We start from the raw sequence: 6,350 nt of genomic DNA, 5'->3' as shown, positions 1-6,350 counted from the left end.
TTCACACAAAACTAAACTATGACAACCCTACCACAAATTGAGACTTCCTTGTCTTGTAAAATTATGTTTTAAATCGAGAAACATCATAATCATCATGTAATTTGTGGCACAGTTCAAATGAGATTAAAAAACTACAGACTACTGTTCTTTTCAAAGTTAAGTCCCATGGGGCACAACAGAACTTCAGCTCTCTATATCAAACCCTAGTCACCACACATCCAATGCCAGCCTTTCTTCCATTCTTCCTTCCATTCTTCAGCCACCTTCAGCAGCTTCCACTCGCTCTTCACCCAGCTCCAGTAATCCAGCCATATCTCACAACCCTCAATACCCCCAATATGTTTTTGGTGAGTTTTATTTTGTTTCTGTCAGGCTTTTTATGTCATGAAATTACAAAACCAATGCAATTCTAATCCATAGCAGTTACTGAAAACATAGGTAATTAAATTAGTTACGAAACAAAGTGCTGATTACAAAGGAGTTACATGAAAATATTCTTTTTGAGTTTCCTCTTTTCGTTTGGTCAGTTACCTACTTTTGCACTGGAAGTTAGCCTGACATTGATTCTGATCAACTTGAATCACTGTGTTTGATTTCTGCTTCATTTTATTCCCATCCCAACTACAAACTACCAATTTACAGCCTAGTTTGACTGTCAGCTCTTGGATGAACAGCTCAGTCATTTAGAGAGTTGAATTAAATGATTCTGAATAATATATCAAAATGTCAGTGAAAGATGTTATGGCCCTCATTTACTGTTTTGGCCCTCCCCAATTCCCTGTTCTGTCTGTCACGCAATGATTTTGCTGTATAACTGCTAATTGCCTGGATGTCTGAGACCTGGCTCACTCCTAATGACACTTAATTGAGGCTACCCCTGTTAATTTTTCTCTATTTCATCTCCCCCGATGTTTGAGTTTGGATGATGGCACTGCTGTCATCCAAAGAACTTGATTATAAGGTAGATATGTGGGGATTTATTGGTAAAATATGGCAGAAATTGAACAGAAGTGTGTTGTCATAAGTTCATAAGCTATCACTTTATAATGCAGCCAGAATTATAAAGAGTAACTTCCTGTCATTATCATGTAATTTCTTGGAACTGAGGTTAGATTCTTATACTCAGAGGTATGGTGGTCACAAGTCTCAGGCAAGTGGACAGGAGGTCATCTGGACTTGGCCTTTACAATTTTTACGTAGGAGAAGGAAGATTGACAGGTTGAAGGCACATCTTATACTTCTCCTCTGAGAGCAGGTGCCAAAATCCACCCTTCATGTCAGTGAATGCCCTGGATTACATCTGAACGGCAGTCTGAAGGGTGAGAATTTCCTTCTCTGCTGCAGTGGTGTCCAGGAGGAAAAGTGTTCCACTTTGGAGGCAATGTCATCCACATCAATGTCTGTGCCAGACGGGACACCGATGTATGAGTGATGCAAAGTCTGTGAAATGCTTGTCAAACTCTGATGCAAGGCTCTAAACTTGTTCGGTGTAATGGACACTGTCAAGTTGAGCTGCAACTTTTCCCTGATGCTCAGGTTCGACATGCGTGCTCTGAAAGTGGCGTGTGTCCTTGTCCTTGTCCTTGAATTCAACCAAACCTGCAGTTTGGTTGAATACAGCTACTTAGTTTGGTCTTACAAGTGTTCACAGCACCGATCATGTCAATTACAGTTTAGTTTCTTCTAAATTCAGTTCATTCAGAATGCCAGTCAGGTCAGTGAGAAATACCAAATCCATGAGAGCACATGAATGTACAGCAGCAACTTGCTGTGTGCCTCTTCAGTATTGTCCACCTGAGCACGGAATAGCCTCCTCTGCAGGCTTCTGGCATGGATGGAGTTCACAGTCTTCATGGCAACATCCATCACATCTTTCGTGTTGAAAACTTTACCACAACAGTCCTTACCAGGATGCAGTGATAATGGATAAAGTCTTGGAAAGAACTGTGTCTTTTACGCAGGGCAACAAACCTGTTTGCATGACCCATCTGTGGCAATGGAGAAAAGTTTAGCAAGAGGCAGGAGGATTTTGTCCACTAACTTCATAGAGGCATGGAAAATATCCTTCTCTGTCTATGTCCTTTAAGTTATAAACTGGCGTGTATGTCCTGTTTGGCACTTGTGTCGTCAAACACCACCCTGCTGTAAATGCACAACTATGCCACACTTGAGATGTCTGTGGACTTATCAATTTGAAGAGAGACACACTCACAGTAAACTGATTCTTGACGTTTCCTGCTATGTCTTCACGTTGCTGTGTTACACTGTTTCTGATCCACTTAATATCCTTGACAGCCACCATGATTTTACCTCAGTTTTTAAAATCTCCTTGACCATCTCTTCAAATGGCTTTGTATGTTTCACAAATATATGACTTACTCAATATGATACTATGGTGGCTGCTTTTCCCCTGGTGCTGAGTCTTGTGAAAATGGACTGCTGTGCCTGTAGTTGAGATTTCAGTTCTTTAACTTCAGGTAAAGTTCTTACTTTACAAAGAAAAAAAACTTGTGAAAATGATACGTCTCTCATTTTCTTATCTGCTCTCGCAGTCACTTTTGTTTAGCCATAGCCTATAAAAACAGGAATGCTAACTCAGCAGATTAGTAAACACTGCTTGGCTCACATCACAGCACAGCATGACATGTCTTGTCAGGCTGCCTCCACTTTGTCAAGTTATCACAGTATTTGCATGCTCTTAAACCAACCAGTAGATGGCAGTATCTGCCAACAATAAACATACACTGACTGACTGGTTGAACATAAACCCTGACACTTAAGAGCTCTGTGTCGGGGATTGTTTTTGATGCACACGTTCATTATCCAAAAAGGATATTGTTATCAACCTGCTGGCAACCCATGATCCAGCAGCAGATTGCACTTGACTGGTTGAGCACCACTGACATAAGCAATTGTTAATATATCAATTTATCAAAGGGAATTTGACTCAGGGAGCTTTAATATAAGTCACATTGTTAATACAGTATGCACTGTAATATTTTTAACATTTTTAATGACCATAGAAACACTAGGGAAGTGCTAAAGTAATGTTATTATAAGTTGACTGAGGTCACTATGGTCATTTATTGGTTTCATTAATGAGTTACAGTCTGTGTTTGTATTGATTACTGGTGGTGATCAAGCTAATTACAGGTACTGGTTTTGACCTCTGTGCCTTATTTTGGCTGTGATGCCCCACTAAATTTGTATTTATCAAAGGCCAACTCCAAAAAATGACAGGACTGTGTTTGCAATCTGTAAACTCACCACTAGATGCCAGTAAATTCCACACATTAGTCCTTCAAGAGCTCTTTTATGCCATTTGCTTGTTTTAACACTTTCTGAAGTTTAAAGTTTCTTAATTTCTGCTCCAGTTCCTCTGTGTTAAACTCTTTTATACAGACCTCCAATGCTAAATGGTTTAATCCATTAATTTTCAAGTCTTTTATTTAGAACACGGCAAGAATTGTGGGATGGTGGCTGGCTGGAGCTTTGGGGCTGAGGTATCGGGGGAAGAAGTCCAGGTGGAGGCTCGGCAGAGGGAAAACGGGGATGAGAGCTAGATGTTGGGCTTGGCAACTGGTGAAGCAGGCGGGCAGGAAATACTGCAGACAGGGAGAACAAGAGTAACTGGTAGACAGGCAAACAATTTAACAAACTCTTAACTGGCAACACAGACAGAAAAATGGACTTGCTTCAGAGCTGGAAGTGTGAGTGGAACTATGATCCGACAGGGGCTGGCCGTCAGTGCAGGGTTCTTGCAGGGCCTGATGATTGCTTGATAGCAGAGCTGGGAGCCAGGAGACCCACAGCAATGTAACCCTGGCCCTACGCTGTGATTCTAGCCACCTGGCTGGGGACCCCAACTTATTTTTCTGCCAAACAAAATCAAATCAAACCAAACCAACCTTACCTGCATTTGACACTTGGCAGGTTTTAATTCTGGACCACGAACATAATCGATCTGCTGCTGATGTGTTCTGACTCTTAAGCTGTTGTTGTCTGGGTAGAATAACATGCTGTTTTATGACAACTCAGGAAAATGTGCAGGTTTTGGATGTGCTGTCCATTGATAGCAAAATAATAGTCCTACCCTTTATGTTTGCCTTGACCTAACTTGGTTCTATATTGGTCTCTTTACCCAGTGGATCTGTTTTCTTTTCCCTCAGATCCACTCACCGTGCTTTGTTTTGAGTGTCAAAACTGAGCAAGTGCAATCATGTAACCTAGATGTTCCCAAACTGACCCTTATTTCACTCAAATTCAACTTGAATCCTTTTTTATCAGTTGTTTCCTCAATTATTGCTAATGCTTGATAGTAACTGTGATCGATTTGAGATCCACAAGTCTGCCACTGATTTCTTGCCATATTGTAGTTGTACAAAATTGAAGATTTAAAGGATTGAAAATCGAAATGAAGCTGACGTGAGAAAGTGCACAAATCTGTTATTCAAACCTGGATGCCCCCTACTCCTGCCTACCAAGTATCTACCAAATTCTTCGCCTTTGCCTTTGCTTTACATGACCAGGCCTTTAATTATATCAAAGATCTGCTAACCCCATATGAGCCTGGGTGATTGCTTAGATCAGCTGACTGTGGCTTTCTGGTGACTATGGGTGGTTAGTACTAGTAGTATCTCCCTATGGAGCCAGAAATAATACTGGAGAACAGACCAATAATATTTGTACACAGTTTCCCCTGGGCTACTGTATTAAATATGTAACTTTAGCAGTTTCTTTTCTATTGGAGTGCACTGCCCTCTGCTGGGCAAATGAAATGTTGTAATACAATGAGTTTTCTCAGTGATTTGGATCCTGTCCCTATATGCTTTTTATATGTTCTCGTCTTGACTATGTTTTTGGTCCTACATTTCCAAGACGTATGAGTCTGGTGCATCTGCGAAGTTGCTGTCAGGTGAGACTGCAGGTGATCTTATTTGTATTATTGATCTGATGATCTGTGCTGACCTGAGAAGATCCTTAGTAATTAAAATTAGTAGAACCTCAATGACTCACTTGATGACTGATACTGTAAAAAGAAAAGTCATATAAAACATATGACACATACAAGCAGCATGTGACAGGTGACATCATGATCAACAATCTTGCTGCCAACATACCCGAGGTCAAAGTCAGCAAAGAGGATAATCATTCTGTGTTGTTCTCAGGTAGCAGTGACACCAAGTTCAAACACTGCAGTGATGCACACAGACAGACTTAATGCCATTCACTGAACTCAATATCTTTCTGGACACCTGTGCAACCTTTGCTCTGGCATTCTTCTCTTTAATGTCAACATTGTCATACCAACAAGTAACTTAGCGAGGACTCTTCCTGTGTGCTTGTTACTATCAGATGTATTATTATTGTATGTTATTATGATGTATGTATTATGTTGTATGGGGTTATTTTTGTAAGGACACTATCATTTCAGTTTTCTTTCTTTTTTTTTTTTTTTTACTTAAAATGTTTTTCATTTTCAGTTGTAATTAACTAAAATAACCTTGGTTTGCACAGAGACGTGGATCCAGGCAGCAGTCCCTTACTGATAATGCGACAAAAAGCATGAAGCAAAGCACTGCCTCACCTTGGTTCTCATTCAGAGATTTCTTTGAAAAGGGTCTTTGACAAACTCAGTATTAAGGAACCTTTTTCATAGCAGTGTCCCAAGGCTTTGGAACATTATTGATTGGCTGAGTGACAGTGTGTTGAAAGCCACATGCACTCATTAGCTTATAGTCTATGTGCAACTCCGATTTCAAAAGAGTTGGGAAGTTGTGTGAAATGTCATTAAATACAGTACACAGACAACATATTCAGTGTTTAAACTCTTTTTGTAAATATACACAAAACAAAATACATCAATATATACAAAAAAGTTGGGACAGAAGCAACAAAAGACTGTGAAAGTAGTGGAATGCTCCAAAAACACCATTTTGAAACATTACACAGGTAAACAGGTGAATTGGTAACAGTTTCATGATTCGGTATTAAAGGGGCGTCCTTGAAAGGCTCAGTTGCTCACAAGTATGGATCAGGCGAGGTTCACCACTTTGTGAAAAACTGCATGTGTAAATACTCCAACATTTTGAGAGCATTTCTCAATGCAGAACTGCAGGAATTTAGAGATTTCACCATCTGTAATCCAAAATATCATTAAAAGATTCAGAGAATCTGGAGAAATCTCTGCACATAGGGGATAAAGACAAAACCCAACACTGAATCAGGCAGCACTGCATTAAAAACTGCATCAAAAACCCACATGATTGCATAAAGGATACTTCATGGGCTCAGGAACACCTTGGAAAACTGTGAAGACACATCTGTATCCCATTAATGCTGCGAGCTAC

Source organism: Lutjanus erythropterus, chromosome 11 (genome assembly GCF_056507025.1).
Source record: "Lutjanus erythropterus isolate fLutEry1 chromosome 11, fLutEry1.hap2, whole genome shotgun sequence".
Taxonomy (NCBI): Eukaryota; Metazoa; Chordata; class Actinopteri; order Lutjaniformes; family Lutjanidae; genus Lutjanus; species Lutjanus erythropterus.
Note: the sequence above shows the minus strand (reverse complement) of the source record.